We start from the raw sequence: 19,563 nt of genomic DNA, 5'->3' as shown, positions 1-19,563 counted from the left end.
CACTCGCTCTTTCCCAGACCAGACGTGTATGTTTCCAGTGCACTGCACGGATCGATTGCCTCATGTACTCCAGACAGTGAGTGACTTGCATTCACACACAACCATCTTTTATTTTCTTTCATTCCCTTTTTTCCCTGTTTGCATTTAAGAGACAGAAATTGTGCCTTTGGGATGCGTGACTATAAATCCAATCACTTGAGCAGATCGATAGAGAGTTTCCATTGTTTCTGAAGTCTTTTCTCTCGTGCTTGTTGTGTACCTGTTTTCCCCAGACTGTTCCGGAAGCATACTGACCGACAGATGCGCATGGAATTAAATCAATATGTTCAGGCTGTTTTCAACTCATACCAAATATGATATCAACATCTATAATCCTCATTATTGTGTTTGTTCCTAGAAAGCAACTAAAATGCTGTATTACTGCTGTAACGCCGCCAGTTTATTCTAATCTCTGTGACATTTTCCACATGCACTGTGTGATTTTTAAACAGCATGCCTGTGTTATCATGTTTAAATGAGATGATTATGTGAAATGCTTCTTCTATTCACTTCACCATACACATTTCATGAAAGGCATTTGATGCAGAATCTGCACTGAATGATGCTGATAACAAGACTAATTTCACTAATGCTGGTTAAACGTCACTGCTTTTTTGAACGAATACTGTGTATGTTTATCAGAGTGCTGCCGTGGATACATTCTGCTTACTTGCCTTGTTAGTACTTTGTACTGTGGTACACCTACTACAGGTTTGTGTTTTTCTATCTTCCCGAAGGCCTGATGTGATGTTAAATCCATTCTGCAGCTATTGCACCAGTTTCATCAGCTCACCATTGGTCATGCACAAATATTTGAACTTTAAAGGAAATAGAGAATAAGATACTGATAGGGGTGAGTGGTTTAGACCTTGTTCACAGCATCTTCATTTTTGAAGGGAATGACAACGAGGTTGTGAGGGATAGGCTCGGCAATGGACTGTACTGCAGTTTAAAGTGTTTTTGGATCAGTCTGCAGACAAAACGTTGACCAAATATCTTTTCAAGAACATTCAGTAGAAAACAAAAATCCAGACAACATGAGTTGTGAAAAATCTGATGTGATCTAGGAGCATTAAACAGCTTTGTTGCTTGCATGCAGTTGTCTGTCCTTCATAACCTAATTTTAATTCATGTCAAAACTCTAAGATGGTGCTACTGTGAATGAGTATTTTACATCCCTGTTACAGAATATACCAAAATATATATACTTTGACGGAAATTCAATAAAGAAAAAAAATAAATTATATTAGGGCTGTCAATGGATTACAATTTTCGAAGTAATGATGCAGATTAATTAATCAAAGTAATCATAATTAATCACATATATAGAAAGGCCCTCAAATAATAATTCAATATATAAAATGGTTCTAAAACGTTACATTTAAATAATTATAAATAGAATATAAACATAACTATTCAGAATTAAAATGCATTACATTATTGTGACAAACAAGTAAAGCGCTTATAAGACAAAGCAAAAAGTGGCTTTGTAACAGCCTATCTACACCGGACACGAGCGTCGCATCATATGCAATAGATCCCCATTATAATCAATGATGCTGTCTACACTAGAAGTGTCCATTGCACAATAAAACAGCTGTCACGGTCCATTTAACGCTGCACATGCTGGTGCCACTACACAAATTAAACAGTTTAGAACATTTGTGTAGACGGGTCCAGTGTTGATATCATCGAGCAGCACCTGGTGTAAATAGGGTGCAAGTCAATATATTATTAATTTATTTCCATATTATAAAACAAGCCAATCATAAGCCAGCAATTGTCCTGCAGTCCACAGCAATCTGTCCGAAATATATTTATTAAAATGGTTTGACACTTAGGATACGTCAGTGTACACATGCGTCGGACGTATTCTTTGGAGCGTCTCACTTTGGTTGCGTTGTGTCATAAACACAGTGTTTTTAAATGGAGTTTTGAAACTCGAATTGCACTCTGTCCAGCTGTGTTTGAACATGAGAACACTTCCTCATATTGTGCTGTCGCTAGTGTCAATCAAGACTGAGTGTGGTTTGTTCTCTGTACAGCTGGAGTTTCGCTTACTGCCCCCTGCTGAAAACAGGCGCTACTTCAAGCTCGAATTGCTCCCATGGCAAGAATATTCCTTATTATGGTCCAGACTAAGATTATGTATTATTTGCAATATTAATTGTGTTAAAATTTTAACGTGTTATTTTATCACACTGAATTAACACGTTAAATCAACAGCACTAGTTTATACATTAAATACATGGTAATGCCTAATTTTGATGATTCAGTGAATTAAATACTTAAAGGGATAGTTCACCCAAAAATATGCACTCTCACCCTATATGCCATCTCAAACTCAAAGCCCATATCATTCCACCCCTACAAATATGTCTATCGCGGTATAATCATTATCGCAAAATCTACTGTTGCACTTTCTTTACCGTCATTCTGGCCGGCTCTATATACTGATCTGCTCCATTATGGGTTCTTGAGCTGAAGGTAAGTGCGTGAGGCAGATGATTGTGGGTTTTGAATAATAAGATCCAGTCTCTTCATTAGCAGCTGGAGGAGGCGGATGAGGTAAGCAATGCCGAAGCACTAGCCTTGACAAGTATACTAATTACTAGCGTGCAGCACGGTAGCTGGAGTCAGCCATACTGCAGCACAGAGCTGTGAAGCGGACCGAGCTGTAACCCTGCTATCAGACACAATCAGATGGAGGCAGATCAGTTGTGCTCCAGTAACCCTGCTGAGATTCATACCTCCACCACAAGAGATGCCCTTCCTGTCCTGTTTTCTCTCTGTGCAGCAGGGAGGGGAGGATGGGTGTTTAAAGAAGTAAATATGAAAATCAAATGAGGGCTTTAGGCAGCCGAAGAGATTTGCAGAGCTGTCCTCCGGCATCTAACAGCCTCATACATCATGGCCCGCAAGTAGTCAGTCCCTCTAGTATCTGTAAATGTTTTTAGATATTAGCCAATTTATATGCTCCCAGATTCATCATGGAAAATCAGCTTTAGCAGGAGCGCATTATCGGCGTGTGCCTCTTGCGCGCATCATGAAGTTTGATGTACGACAGCTTTTGTGAGTCGATGGGTTACACTCCTCAATCTGAGGAGGAGGTTGTGTCTCGGTTATAACCACAAAAAGAAGGGGGTTTAATTAATAAACAAACTCTGGAGCTCATCAGCGTCAGGGGCGATAACGATTGTCATTCGTTTTTGTTTACGACGATCGTCCCTCAACACGCGATGCCTTCTAATGAGTTTCTGTCCATTTATTTTTATCCTCATAATGGCTTTCTCATCCTAGCGAAGAGGCGAGCGAATGTTGCAGTGCTTTCTACCGCCCCATTCATCATTTCATCAGAGGTTGTTAAAGGTGGCTGTGTTTTTGGTAAACAGCGCTTTCATGTTCTCGAACAACTCGGGGTGGAGGGGCGTCTTCCCCCTTTAATATTCCCCTCTTCAGATAAGGACACCTCAGTTGGAATTTATGTCGACGCGGGACAATTACATTAAATTCAGTGTGTGTTTACAGTGTTGTGTTGTTTTGTGTGCGGAGGCGTCTTTAATAAATGTATGCTGTTGCCAGGGGCTGCGGCCACGCAAGGATGTTCCCTCTGTTGTTATTTACTGCGCCGTTTGTGTGCTGCATATCCAAGACCGCAAATGGCATTACGGCTCGTGATGAATGAGCGTTAGAGTAAACTCATTTTAAAAGCGGCCTGATTTATTAGCACTCTGGCCTCCATTTTCATCAGGTCAGTGCCTGGCTGAAATCTCCCAATGTCAGATTCAAGGTCACCCGTTTTATGATCATTTTTAACCACATCCCTCTGAAAATGGAGGAAAATGTCTTCGTTTACTTATCATCTCTCCTGCAGAAGGAGAGCACAGAGGACGGGCGGCCGTTTGAAGCAGGTGCTGTTGCGTGATGTGTGAAATGTGATGGTGGTCAACCTCCAATTACGAGTCCTGGTCAGACAAGGCCTTTAATGGCAGCTGCTTGCCTTCGGGGAGGTCTATTACACACTAGTGTTTTGCAGGACCAGCATCAAATCTATAAAAGTACCATTAGAAGGGAAAAAATCAATCAAAATGCCATTAAAGTGGAATAAGTTGCCAATATTGCTGATGCGGTTGCGGCTTCTTTGATTTCGCCTCAGATTATTAGGCGCAGTGGCCTAGTGACTTTGTTAAGGGGAACGAGCGTTGTTGGGGAGTAATACGTCTCCTGGCTTCATAAAGTTTGCGGCCTCATATTTCCTGCTTTATTGATTATCCATTATCATTTGTCACAAGGTGTCCTAACTCAAGGGGAAATATAGCTCTCTTCATTGGCGAGCAGAGCGCGGGTGCACGGTATGGATCTACCGCTGAAGGTAGCAATCTGGGAGAAAAATGAGCTGAAAAACAAGGCGGTGCTCGTGGAGAGGACTGCTGACTTTGCTTTGTTCTCTCTTGCTCTTCTAGCAGGAGGATGAATATGATAACAGAAACATTTTGTTTATTACTCCAGTGCGGTTTTCATGTCAGGATTGAGAGAGACCCTCTGAGACATGACAAATAACACAAAACTGTGTTTGTATGCTGTTTAGTACAGTAAAAGAATGATAATGTCGAGCTTTAACAGGCTCATATCCTGGAAAACAGGATTTCCCTTGAGTGTGTTACCACAGCTGCGATGGGGTCTCTAATTCACCTGCTGAGGGAGTGACAGTGAATTTGGCATCTTTCAATCTTCTGACTCATCTCTTTTTTAAATTGTTCCTCTTTTGGGAAGCCTTGGAAATCTGACATTCACCATTATAAAAGTTAACTCTGCTGTATTTTACTTCCGTATTTCCAAACCCGGAAATGAATGAAAAGGACCAATACTCCATTTGACCGTGCACGCATGACACTTGTGCGCTACAACCGCCATGCAATACTGAACTCATTCCCTTTAGGTGTTTAGACCCATAAAGGTGGCTCATCATATTTAAAACTCAAGTTATACAAATCCTGGTATCTCCTGACCTCCTCACACACCAGTTCAGAAAAATGAGGCGTCACGCATACAGTGATCGCGTACTCTGCTGATAACAAAAGTTACGTCACTCTGAAGCACCGAAGTGTACTTTGGGCTTATTATTCACAGTGCACAGACCCCTTTCACTGACCATTTATTGAAATGAGCTGACATTCACAAATCATCATGATTATGACATCACAACCATGAGTTCATTAACATATGGCTGCCCGTCAATACCTACTGAATATTCAGCTGTTTGATCTGTCTTGATGAATGGCTGTGATAAATGTGCTGGTATGTAGAGGTTATCCTACCATAACAGAGATGATTTTCATATAGTAATTCTTAAAAGTACAGTAGCAAAAACTGTTTAAGAAAGCTTTAAGACATTTTTCAAAAGAAAATGCCCATGTAACCTGACAGATATCACTGTATTTAGTGTCAAGAAATATCATACCTGTCTCTATCACTGCACTAGATTCTTTGTTTAGCCATTCAGAGGACTTTGAGGTGCTGTCCATCATATTGCACTTTCACAGGGCAGCCATATATGGGCAGCAGGCAGCTGAGAGCATGGTAGTTAAAGCAGAGATGTGACTACATTCAGCTTCATGAGGCTCTATGACTTCCAATCAAAATTGATTGTCTCAGTGCCTTACTCTCTTTGAAGAGCAGAGCTCTTAAAGTGGGCACTCTGAAGGGTACATGGCATTACTGTATCAATGTGTCCTTTGCTAACAGTCGTGTGGAACAGCCCTTTGTGAATAGATTCATTTTTTTGCTTTTGCTTGGAACGACTCTTCAAGTTGCATCCCCTTCCCGAAGTGCACTTCCATGGTGCAGAAATGCTGTTTTGAACTATCTTCCCAACATCTTTGGAAGGCGGAGTTTTGAAGAGAATGGGCATGTCTAATTCAGTGATTAATCTGGCAGAATCTTAATAAGTAAGGGATAATGTACAGTCAGCCACTTGTTATCACAAAATAAACCCAGATAGGGTGATCAGACCCAAAACATGAAGCAGAAGACTCTTGTATCACCCTGAAGGGGTTTATTTTGCGAAAACAACCGGCTGACTGTACATTATCCCACTTATTACACTGCTACTAGCCAAATAAATAAATTCATAGACATTAAATATGGATTTATGTGGAAATGATGTAATTATGAGGCATGAAATAAATCACTGAACAGCTGAAATGCATGTCCGGTTTGCATCAGAGTTCTGTTGGTGTTTATTTTGTAATGAATGAATGTCTGAATCCTCATTATTCAGATTATTACAAGACTACTTGCAAATAAATAATTGCACATGAAACATTGATTTGAGCTTAAACCATTTTATTAGCTTACTTGTATTCATTTACATTTATAAGTCTTAATGGTACAGGTATTACATATAGGGGTCAGAAAGGGTGGGAAATGGTCATTAAAAACTCAATTATACAATTAAAAATAAAAATCATATATATTTATTAGATATATTTATACCTGAATTTCATTACAAGGGACCTCAGGTAAAATAACAATGTTTCAAAATTGTAAAATAAAAGTATCAGTAAAAGAACTGCTTGTGAAATATATATATATATATTTTTATTTAGCTCTTTTTGACTTAAATTCCATTTTGCCTGTATTTCCATCATGCACTGACCATTCATCAATCGACTCTTCAGCTCAAACGAATAAAACTGCCATGCCTCTGTCACATGTATAAGGATATATTGTTAAAATGACACACAATGACTGAATCCATTAAATGTGAATATGTTTGACAATTATGAATTTAGCATTGCAGAAATAGAGAATCAATACAGTGGCTTGTGTGCTGATATCAACCTGATCTCATAGCGAAAACGTGACTCTATATACATTTTTGCTAAACTTGTTAGAAGTGTCGCCAGGTACAATTCCCTGCAGTTTCTAGGAGAAACAAACACGAGAGGAGCTACAACAACTGTGTGTTTTATTCACTTTCAAAATACAACTTTAATGGTAAATGGTCAACACTTATATAGCGCCTTTTTAATCTTAGTGGTATTCAAAGCACTTTACAGTGTGACCCATTCACACACACTCACACAGAGATGATGGCAGAGCTGCATGTAAGGTGCTAGTCTGCCATTGGGAGCAACTTGGGGTTCAGTGTCTTGCCCAAGGACACTTCGGCATGTGGAGTCATGTGGGCCGGGAATCAAACCACCAACCCTGTGATTAGTGGCCGACCCGCTCTACCACCTGAGCCACAGCCGCCCCAATGATTTTGGCTTTTATAATATCGACACACTTTTACTCTGATGTATCGTTTGAAAAACTATGCATTTTAACACTTGTATTACAGACCCACCTACATATCTACATTTATTTCATAGTGAGTAGCTTGTGCGGTAGCTCACCTAATAAGGCATTGGACAAGTCCTGCCATGAACTCAAGCTGACATGTGACCAGACCATCTAGCACCAACAATCATGCCAAGCTCCAAATCACTGAGATCACATTTTTCCCCATTCTGATGGTTGATGTGAACATGAACTGAAGCTCCTGACCTGTATCTGCATGATTTTATGCACTGCTGCCACATGATTGGCTGATTAGATGATTTCACACACAACAGTCTCTAGAGTTTACTCTGAATGGTGCCAAAAACAAAAATCCTCCAGTAAGTGGCAGTTCTGTGTATGGAAACACTGTGTGTGTGTGTGTGTGTGTGTGTGCCATTAATATGCCATTAATAATGAGATATAACCTAACCGATACCTGCTCAATTAAGCCTTCTACACCATCTGGAAATGTCTAACGTAGGTTTTTTTTTGTCTTCATTTTCTTCATCACCTGCTTCCAGACACGTTCTCAACAACATGCTATGAGAGCCGTATTTAATCCCAGACCAGCAGTTGGTAAAACAAGTAAACACACTGACACTGGAAGTGAACAAACATTATTGTGTTTCTCAATTTTAAAGTGTGTAATATCTGTGCCACTAGCATCACCAACGGATCTGAAAAAGTAATGACTGTTCACCCTCAAGTTGTTTCAAACCTGTATGCCTGCCTTTCTCCTGAGGAACACAAAGAGAGATGTTTATTTGATTGTTCACGCTGCTCTTTTCCATACAATGAATGTGAATTGAGAGTTTGTTGAGCTTCAAAATGTCAAAATAGTTTCATTAAAGTATTCCACTTGTGCACAATATTCCAAGTCTTCTGCATTCATATGCAGTCCCAGATGGAATCTGAATGCACAGAACTTTGCAGAATGTATTTGATATGAAATAAATACATTTCTATTAACTTTTTTTAATGAACTATTCTGATCTTTGCATTAATTGATCAATAGCAAAAGTAATTAATAAGTCATTAGGGATATGAAAAAGTAATCGACTGAAATGTAATGAGAACTTCATGTGTCTTGTTCGTTTCATTTTTTGTCTTCAAGTTTATTGAAATTAGCTTATTTTTAAACCATTCTTGACAATGTTTTGAATACAACAAAATTCTAATTTCATATACATTTCATATCTGATATTTTTTTTTACTTGCATTTTAATTTATGAATAATCAATTATTTATTTTTTTGTGTGTTAGAGTACTTAGTTAGAGTATAAATCTACTGGATAATGCCTTACAGTCAGTCTGTAATGTTGGTGTATTTGTGTTTTTGTTTTCTGTTACTTCATAACTGTGCTGCTTCTGTGAAATATTGGTTAATGTGTTGCCGTGTGTTTTTAATGGAGTGTGATATATCTGCGGTCTCTCTCAGTGCACAGTTAATGACTGCTGTTATGGACCGCTGGTAGACTGCATCAAACAGTATCTTTCACATAAAACTTTAAACCTCCGATTGACGAGCAGCCATTCACTGAGATGAGCCGATCTTCACCTGAGAGAACAGTCTCACTACAGGAACATGTGTGTGTTTGTGTATGTGTGAGGCACATTGTTTCTCTGTTTGTGGTCACTCAAATCTGAACCCCTCACCCTCTCTCTTTCTCTCTTTTCACTCCTCAGCATTAATTTACTCTTCATCTACAAAAGTTCAAGATACGCACACACACACACACACACACACACACACACACACACACACACACACACACACAAATGTTGGACTACCTATCATTATGACATAATTCCATAGACGTAATAATTTTTATACTGTAGAATGTAGATTAAATCGCCTAAACCCAACACAACCCCTAAACTCAACACAACCCCTAAACCTAACACACCCCCCTAATCCTAATACACCACTAAACCTAACACAAGCCCTAAACCAAACTAAACCCAACACACCACTAAACCTAACACAACCCCTAAACCAAACACAACCCCTAAACCCAACAAAATCCCTAAACCCAACACAACCCCTAAACTCAACACAACTCCTAAACCCAACACAACCCCTAAACCTAACAAAACCCCTAAACCCAACAAAACCCCTAAACCCAACACAACCCCTAAACCAAACACAACAACTAAACCCAACACACCCCCTAAACCCAACACAACCCCTATACCTAACTAAACCGAACACAACCCATAAACCCAACACAACCCCTAAACCTAACTATAACCCTAAACCTAACAACCCCTAAACCAAACACAACCCCTAAACCCAACACAACCCCTAAACCCAACACAACCCCTAAACCCAACACAACCCCTAATCCAAACACAACAACTAAACCCAACACACCCCCTAAACTAAACACAACCCCTAAACCCAACACAACCCCTAAACGAAACACAACAACTAAACCCAACACACCCCCTAAACCCAACACAACCCCTAAACCCAACACAACCCCTAAACCCAACACAACCCCTAAACCCAACACAACCACTAAACCCAACACAACCCCTAAACCCTAACACACCCCTAAACCTAACACAACCCCTAAACCTAACACAACCCCTAAACCCAACACAACCCCTAAACCAAACACAACAACTAAACCCAACACAACCCCTATACCTAACTAAACCGAACACAACCCATAAACCCAACACAACCCCTAAACCTAACTAAACCCAACACAACCCCTAAACCAAACACAACCCCTAAACCCAACACAACCCCTAAACCAACACACCCCTAAACCCAACACAACCCCTATACCTAACTAAACTAAACACAATGCATAAACCCAACACAACCCCTAAACCTAACTAAACCCAACACAACCCCTAAACCAAACATATCCCCTAAACCCAATATAACCCCTAAACCAAACACAACCCCTAAACCCAACACAAACCCTAAACCTAACTAAACCCAACACAACCCCTAAACCAAACACAACCCCTAAACCCAATATAACCCCTATATCTAACTAAGCACAACCCATAAACCCAACACAACCCCTAAACCTAACTAAACCCAACACAACCCCTATACCTAACTAAATCGAACACAACCCATAAACTCAACACAACCCCTAAACCCAACACAACCCAAAAACTCAACACAACCCCTAAACCTAACACACCCCTAAACCAAACACAACAACTAAACCAAACATACCCCCTAAACCAAACACAACTCCTAAACCCCCTAAACCCAACAAAATCTAAACCTAATACCCCCACTTAATCCAACACAACCCCTAAACCCAACATAACCCCTAAACCCAACACAACCCCTAAACCCAACACAACCCCTAAACTCAAAACAACCCCTAAACCCAACACACCCCCTAAACCAACACACTCCCTAAACCCAACACACCCCCTAAACCCAACACAACCCCTAAACCCAACACAATCCCTAAACCCAACACACCCCCTAAACCCAACTCAACCCCTAAACGTAACACAATCCCTAAACCTAACACACCCCCTTAACCAAACACAACAACTAAACACAACACAACCCCTATACCTAACTAAACTGAACACAACCCATGAACCCAACACAACCCCTAAATCTAACTAAACCCAACACAACCCCTAAACCAAACACAACCCCTAAACCCAATATAACCCCTATATCTAACTAAACACACCCCCTAAACCCAACACAACCCATATACCTAACTAAACCAAACAAAATGCATAAACCCAACACAACCCCTAAACCTAACTAAACCCAACACAACCCCTAAACCAAACACATCTCCTAAACCCAATATAACCCCTAAACCAAACACAACCCCTAAACCCAACACAAACCCTAAACCTAACTAAACCCAACACAACCCCTAAACCAAACACAACCCCTAAACCCAATATAACCCCTATATCTAACTAAGCACAACCCATAAACCCAACACAACCCCTAAACCTAACTAAACCCAACACAACCCCTATACCCAACTAAATCGAACACAACCCATAAACTCAACACAACCCCTAAACCCAACACAACCCAAAAACTCAACACAACCCCTAAACCTAACACACCCCTAAACCAAACACAACAACTAAACCAAACATACCCCCTAAACCAAACACAACTCCTAAACCCCCTAAACCCAACAAAATCTAAACCTAATACCCCCACTTAATCCAACACAACCCCTAAACCCAACATAACCCCTAAACCCAACACAACCCCTAAACCCAACACAACCCCTAAACCCAATATAACCCCTATATCTAACCAAACCGAACACAACCCATAAACCCATCATAACCCCTAAACATAACTAAACCCAACACAACCCCTATACCTAACTAAACTGATCACAACCCATAAACCCAACACAACCCCTAAACCTAACTAAACCCAACACAACCCCTAACCCAAAACAACCCCTAAACCAAACACAACAACTAAACCAAACACACCCCTAAACCCAACACAACCCCTAAATCTAACTAAACCCAACACAACCCCTAAATCAAACACAACCCCTAAACCCAATATAACCCCTAAACCCAACAAACCCCCTTAACCAAAGACAACAACTAAACAAAATACAACCCCTATACCTAACTGAACCGAACACAACCCATAAACCAACACAACCCCTAAACCTAACTAAACTCAACACAACCCCTAAAACAAACACAACCCCTAAACCCAATATAACACCTATATCTAACTAAACACAACCCATAAACCCAACACAACCCCTAAACCTAACTAAACCCAACACAACCCCTATACCTAACTAAACCGAACACAACCCATAAACTCAACACAACCCCTAAACCCAACACACCCCTAAACCAAACTCAACAACTAAACCAAACATACCCCTAAACCCAACACAACTCCTAAACCCCCTAAACCCAACACAATCTAAACCTAACACCCCCACTTAATCCAACACATCCCCTAAACCAAACCAAACACAACCCTTAAACCCAACACAACTCCTAAACCCAACACACCCCCTAAAGCAAACACAACCCATAAACCCAACATAACTCCTAAACCCAATATAACCCCTATATCTAACTAAACCGAACACAACCCATAAACCCATCACAACCCCTAAACCTAACTAAACCCAACACAACCCCTATACCTAACTAAACCGAACACAACCCATAAACCCAACACAACCCCTAAACCTAACTAAACCCAACACAACCCATAACCCAAAACAACCCCTAAACCAAACACAACAACTAATCCAAACACACCCCCTAAACCCAACACAACCCCTAAACCCAACACAACCCCTAAACCCAACACCCCCCCTTAACCCAACACAACCCCTAAACCAAACACAACAACTAAACCCAACACACCCCCTAAACCCAACACAACCCCTATACCTAACTAAACCAAACACAACCCCTAAACCCAACACAATCCCTAAACCCAACACACCCCCTAAACCCAACACAACCCCTATACCTAACTAAACCGAACACAACCCTTAATGCCAACACAACCCTAAACCAACACAACCCCTAAACCCAAAACAACTCCTAAACTCAACACAACCCCTAAACACAACACATCCCATATACCTAACTAAACCAAACAAAATGCATGAACCCAACACAACCCCTAAACCTAACTAAACCCAACACAATCCCTAAACCAAACACATCTCCTAAACCCAATATAACCCCTAAACCAAACACAACCCCTAATTCCAACACAAACCCTAAACCTAACTAAAACCAACACAACCCCTAAACCAAACACATGCCCTAAACCCAAAACAACCCCTAAACCCAACATAACCCCTAAACCCAACACAAACCATTAAACCCAACACAACCCCTAAACCCAACAAACCCCTAAACCCAACACAATCCCTAAACCCAACACAACCCCTAAACCCAACACAACTCCTAAACCCCCTAAACCCAACACAACCCCTAAACCTAACACAACCCCTAAACAAAACACAACCCCTAAACCTAACACCCCCCCTTAATCCAACACAACCCCTAAACCTAACACACCCCTAAACCCAACACAACCCCTAAACCCAACACAACCTTAAACCCAACACAACCCCTAAACCCAACACACACACTAAACCTAACACAACCCCTAAACCTAACACACCCCCTTAACCACACACAACAACTAAACCCAACAAAACCCCTATACCTAACACAAACCCTAAACCCAACACACCCCCTAAACTCAACACAACCCCTAAACCAACACACTCCCTAAACCCAAAACACCCCCTAAACCCAACACAACCCCTAAACCCAACACAATCCCTAAACCCAACACACCCCCTAAACCCAACTCAACCCCTAAACGTAACACAATCCCTAAACCTAACACACACCCTTAACCAAACACAACAACTAAACCCAACACAACCCCTATACCTAACTAAACCGAACACAACCCATGAACCCAACACAACCCCTAAACCTAACTAAACCCAACACAACCCCTAAACCAAACACAACCCCTAAACCCAATATAACCCCTATATCTAACTAAACACAACCCATAAACCCAACACAACCCCTAAACCTAACTAAACCCAACACAACCCCTATACCTAACTAAACCCAACACAACCCATAAACTCAACACAACCCCTAAACCCAACACAATCCCTAAACTCAACACAACCCCTAAACCTAACACACCCCTAAACCAAACACAACAACTAAACCAAACATACCCCCTAAACCAAACACAACTCCTAAACCTCCTAAACCCAACAAAATCTAAACCTAATACCCCCACTTAATCCAACACAACCCCTAAACCAAACCAAACACAACCCCTAAACCCAACACAACTCCTAAACCCAACACACCCCCTAAACCCAACACAACCCCTAAACCCAAAACAACCCCTAAACCCAATATAACCCCTATATCTAACTAAACCGAACACAACCCATAAACCCATCACAACCCCTAAACCTAACTAAACCCAACACAACCCCTATACCTAACTAAACCGATCACAATCCATAAGCCCAACACAACCCCTAAACCTAACTAAGCCCAACACAACCCCTAACCCAAAACAACCCCTAAACCAAACACAACAACTAAACCAAACACACCCCTAAACCCAACACAACCCCTAAATCTAACTAAACCCAACACAACCCCTAAATCAAACACAACCCCTAAACCCAATATAACCCCTAAACCCAACAAACCCCCTTAACCAAACACAACAACTAAACACAATACAACCCCTATACCTAACTGAACCGAACACAACCCATAAACCCAACACAACCCCTAAACCTAACTAAACTCAACACAACCCCTAAACCAAACACAACCCCTAAACCCAATATAACCCCTATATCTAACTAAACACAACCCATAAACCCAACACAACCCCTAAACCTAAGTAAACCCAACACAACCCCTATACCTAACTAAACCGAACACAACCCATAAACTCAACACAACCCCTAAACCCAACACACCCCTAAACCAAACACAACAACTAAATCAAACATACCCCTAAACCCAACACAACTCCTAAACCCCCTAAACCCAACACAATCTAAACCTAACACCCCCACTTAATCCAACACAACCCCTAAACCAAACCAAACACAACCCCTAAACCCAACACAACTCCTAAACCCAACACACCCCCTAAAGACAACACAACCCATAAACCCAACATAACTCCTAAACCCAATATAACCCCTATATCTAACTAAACCGAACACAACCCATAAACCCATCACAACCCCTAAACCTAACTAAACCCAACACAACCCCTATACCTAACTAAACCGAACACAACCCATAAACCCAACACAACCCCTAAACCTAACTAAACCCAACACAACCCCTAACCCAAAACAACCCCTAAACCAAACACTACAACTAAACCAAACACACCCCCTAAACCCAACACAACCCCTAAACCCAACACAACCCTTAAACCCAACACAACCCCTATACCCAACACAACCCCTAAACCTAACACAACCCCTAAACCCAATATAACCCCTAAACCCAACACAACCCCTAAACCTAACACAACCCCTAAACCCAACACAACCGCTATACCCAACACGACCCCTAAACCCAACACACCCCCTAAACCAACACAATCCCTAAACCCAACACAACCCCTAAACCCAACACAACCCCTAAACTCAAAACAACCCCTAAACCCAACACACCCCCTAAACCAACACACTCCCTAAACCCAACACACCCCCTAAACCCAACACAACCCCTAAACCCAACACACCCCCTAAACCCAACTCAACCCCTAAACGTAACACAAAAACCTAACACACCCTCTTAACCAAACACAACAACTAAACCCAACACAACCCCTATACCTAACTAAACCGAACACAACCCATGAACCCAACACAACCCCTAAATCTAACTAAACCCAACACAACCCCTAAACCAAACACAACCCCTAAACCCAATATAACCCCTATATCTAACTAAACACAACCCATAAACCCAACACAACCCCTAAACCTAACTAAACCCAACACAACCCCTATACCTAACTAAACCGAACACAACCCATAAACTCAACACAACCCCTAAACCCAACACAACCCCTAAACTCAACACAACCCCTAAACCTAACACACCCCTAAACCAAACACAGCAACTAAACCAAACATACCCCCTAAACCAAACACAACTCATAAAACCCCCTAAACCCAAAAAAATCTAAACCTAATACCCCCACTTAATCCAACACAACCCCTAAACCAAACCAAACACAACCCCTAAACCCAACACAACTCCTAAACCCAACACACCCCCTAAACCCAACACAACCCCTAAACCCAACACAACCCCTAAACCCAATATAACCCCTATATCTAACTAAACCGAACACAACCCATAAACCCAACACAACCCCTATACCTAACTAAACCGATCACAACCCATAAACCCAACACAACCCCTAAACCTAACTAAACCCAACACAACCCCTAACCCAAAACAACCCCTAAACCAAACACAACAACTAAACCAAACACACCTCCTAAACCCAACACAACCCCTAAATCTAACTAAACCCAACACAACCCCTAAATCAAACACAACCCCTAAACCCAATATAACCCCTAAACCCAACAAACCCCCTTAACCAAACACAACAACTAAACACAATACAACCCCTATACCTAACTGAACCGAACACAACCCATAAACCCAACACAACCCGTAAACCTAACTAAACTCAACACAACCCCTAAACCCAATATAACCCCTATATCTAACTAAACACAACCCATAAACCCAACACAACCCCTAAACCTAACTAAACCCAACACAACCCCTATACCTAACTAAACCGAACACAACCCATAAACTCAACACAGCCCCTAAACCCAACACACCCCTAAACCAAACACAACAACTAAACCAAACATACCCCTAAACCCAACACAACTCCTAAACCCCCTAAACCCAACACAATCTAAACCTAACACCCCCACTTAATCCAACACAACCCCTAAACCAAACCAAACACAACCCCTAAACCCAACACAACTCCTAAACCCAACACACCCCCTAAAGACAACACAACCCATAAACCCAACATAACTCCTAAACCCAATATAACCCCTATATCTAACTAAACCGAACACAACCCATAAACCCATCACAACCCCTAAACCTAACTAAACCCAACACAACCCCTATACCTAACTAAACCGAACACAACCCATAAACCCAACACAACCCCTAAACCTAACTAAACCCAACACAACCCCTAACCCAAAACAACCCCTAAACCAAACACAACAACTAAACCAAACACACCCCCTAAACCCAACACAACCCCTAAACCCAACACAACCCTTAAACCCAACACAACCCCTATACCCAATACAACCCCTAAACCTAACACAACCCCTAAACCCAATATAACCCCTAAACCCAACACAACCCCTAAACCTAACACAACCCCTAAACCCAACACAACCGCTAAACCCAACACAACCCCTAAACCCAACACACCCCCTAAACCAACACAATCCCTAAACACAACACAACCCCTAAACCCAACACAACCCCTAAACTCAAAACAACCCCTAAACCCAACACACCCCTAAACCAACACACTCCCTAAACCCAACACACCCCCTAAACCCAACACAACCCCTAAACCCAACACAATCCCTAAACCCAACACACCCCCTAAACCCAACTCAACCCCTAAACGTAACACAATCCCTAAACCTAACACACCCCCTTAACCAAACACAACAACTAAACCCAACACAACCCCTATACCTAACTAAACCGAACACAACCCATGAACCCAACACAACCCCTAAACCTAACTAAACCCAACACAACCCCTAAACCAAACACAACCCCTAAACCCAATATAACCCCTATATCTAACTAAACACAACCCATAAACCCAACACAACCCCTAAACCTAACTAAACCCAACACAACCCCTATACCTAACTAAACCGAACACAACCCATAAACTCAACACAACCCCTAAATCCAACACAACCCCTAAACTCAACACAACCCCTAAACCTAACACACCCCTAAACCAAACACAACAACTAAACCAAACATACCCCCTAAACCAAACACAACTCCTAAACCCCTTAACCCAACAAAATCTAAACCTAATACCCCCACTTAATCCAACACAACCCCTAAACCAAACCAAACACAACCCCTAAACCCAACACAACTCCTAAACCCAACACACCCCCTAAACCCAACACAACCCCTAAACCCAACACAACCCCTAAACCCAATATAACCCCTATATCTAACTAAACCGAACACAACCCATAAACCCATCACAACCCCTAAACCTAACTAAACCCAACACAACCCCTATACCTAACTAAACCGATCACAACCCATAAAACCAACACAACCCCTAAACCTAACTAAACCCAACACAACCCCTAACCCAAAACAACCCCTAAACCAAACACAACAACTAAACCCAACACAACCCCTATACCTAGCTGAACCGAACACAACCCATAAACCCAACACAACCCCTAAACCTAACTAAACTCAACGCAACCCCTAAACCAAACACAACCCCTAAACCCAATATAACCCCTATATCTAACTAAACACAACCCATAAAACCAACACAACCCCTAAACCTAACTAAACCCAACACAACCCCTATACCTAACTAAACCGAACACAACCCATAAACTCAACACAACCCCTAAACCCAACACACCCCTAAACCAAACACAACAACTAAACCAAACATACCCCTAAACCCAACACAACTCCTAAACCCCCTAAACCCAACACAATCTAAACCTAACACCCCCACTTAATCCAACACAACCCCTAAACCAAACCAAACACAACCCCTAAACCCAACACAACTCCTAAACCCAACACACCCCCTAAAGCCAACACAACCCATAAACCCAACATAACTCCTAAACCCAATATAACCCCTATATCTAACTAATCCGAACACAACCCATAAACCCATCACAACCCCTAAACCTAACTAAACCCAGCACAACCCCTATACCTAACTAAACCGAACACAACCCATAAACCCAACACAACCCCTAAACCTAACTAAACCCAACACAACCCCTAACCCAAAACAACCCCTAAACCAAACACAACAACTAAACCAAACACACCCCCTAAACCCAACACAACCCCTAAACCCAACACAACCCTTAAACCCAACACAACCCCTATACCCAACACAACCCCTAAACCTAACACAACCCCTAAACCCAATATAACCCCTAAACCCAACACAACCCCTAAACCTAACACAACCTCTAAACCCAACACAACCGCTAAACCCAACACAACCCCTAAACCCAACACACCCCCTAAACCAACACAATCCCTAAAACCCAACACAACCCCTAAACCCAACACAACCCCTAAACTCAAAACAACCCCTAAACCCAACACACCCCCTAAACCAACACACTCCCTAAACCCAACACACCCCCTAAACCCTACACAACCCATAAACCCAACACAACCCTTAAACCCAACACACCCCCTAAACCCAACACAACCCTTAAACCCAACACAACCCCTATATCCAACACACACCCTAAACCCAACACACACACTAAACCTAACACAACCCCTAAACCTAACACACCCCCTTAACCACACACAACAACTAAA

This window comes from Xyrauchen texanus, chromosome 22 (assembly GCF_025860055.1).
Source record: "Xyrauchen texanus isolate HMW12.3.18 chromosome 22, RBS_HiC_50CHRs, whole genome shotgun sequence".
NCBI lineage: Eukaryota > Metazoa > Chordata > Actinopteri > Cypriniformes > Catostomidae > Xyrauchen > Xyrauchen texanus.
Note: the sequence above shows the minus strand (reverse complement) of the source record.